This window comes from Protobothrops mucrosquamatus, unplaced genomic scaffold, assembly GCF_001527695.2.
Source record: "Protobothrops mucrosquamatus isolate PMUCROS unplaced genomic scaffold, P.Mucros_1.0 scaffold2061, whole genome shotgun sequence".
In the NCBI taxonomy this organism is placed as follows: domain Eukaryota; kingdom Metazoa; phylum Chordata; class Lepidosauria; order Squamata; family Viperidae; genus Protobothrops; species Protobothrops mucrosquamatus.
Window position 1 is genome coordinate 203487 of NW_015388166.1, and position 1159 is coordinate 204645.

Consider the following 1159-nt stretch of genomic DNA (forward strand, 5'->3'; position numbering starts at 1 on the left):
ATTTTAAGGTATGCGTTGTTAAGAGTTTGGAGGAAATATTATAACAGATTGAGTTATAAAATTCCACTTTGGGCTGTTCCTGAACAAGCAATAGAAGGGGTCACTAGAGGAGTAAAGTTAGATACAATAACTTATAAAGATTTATTGATATGGGTTGGTCAGAATTGGGAGCTTAAACCAATAGAAGAACTATTGGAGGAACAATTAGTAAATTCTTGGTTTCAATATAATCAGTTAAAGGCAAGATGGCAGATGGACAGAAAGGTGGGTATAACACCTGAAGATATCAACTTAATTAAGCAAATTAAAGATCAATCAAGGGCTCATATAAAAAGAATATATAATGTTTTAATTGAATGGGATTCTGAAACAGAATTGGTAAAGGATTGCATGATCAAATGGGCCCAAAACATCGAAAAAACTATAATGTTGGAGACTTGGGAAAAAATTTGGATCAGGAATGTTAAATTTACACAGGCACAAAATTTACGGGAAAAGTTTTATAAAATGTTTTACAGGTGGCATTTAGACCCACAAAAGTTATCATATATGTATCCTAACTTACAGCCCAAATGTTGGAGATGTGGAAGTCTAGAAGCATCATATTTTCATATTTGGTGGTCATGCAGAGAAATAAAAGCATTTTGGATCAAAATATGGTGGATTACCCAAAATATTTTTAAAAAGAAAATAAAATTCACATTGCAGCTATTTTTGTTAGGGATAACTGAAGATTTAAATACTCAAGAAGTGACTTTGATGTTAAATCTTATTACTGCAGCAAGATTATTAGTAGCTCAATACTGGAAACAAAAAAATTTGCCTTCAATGGATGAATGGAGAAATAAGGTTTCTAACCTGGCGGAGATGGCAAAAATCTCCGCGTATTTGAAAGATCAATATCAGGAAAGATATATTAAAATATGGGAAAGATGGATAGTTTATATACAGAAGAGATATGAGACGAAGAACTAGATTTCGACAGGGAGAAGTGTGAATCAGCTACTACACATCAGTCATGCAAGAACAGAAAGGCATCCAAAAAGAGAAGCTACCTTCTGGTAGGTGATTCAATTATAAGGGATGTAAATTTAGGAAAGGACACAGAGGCTTCGAAAGAGGTCAGGTGTCTTCCAGGTGCTACTGTCAGTAGGGACAA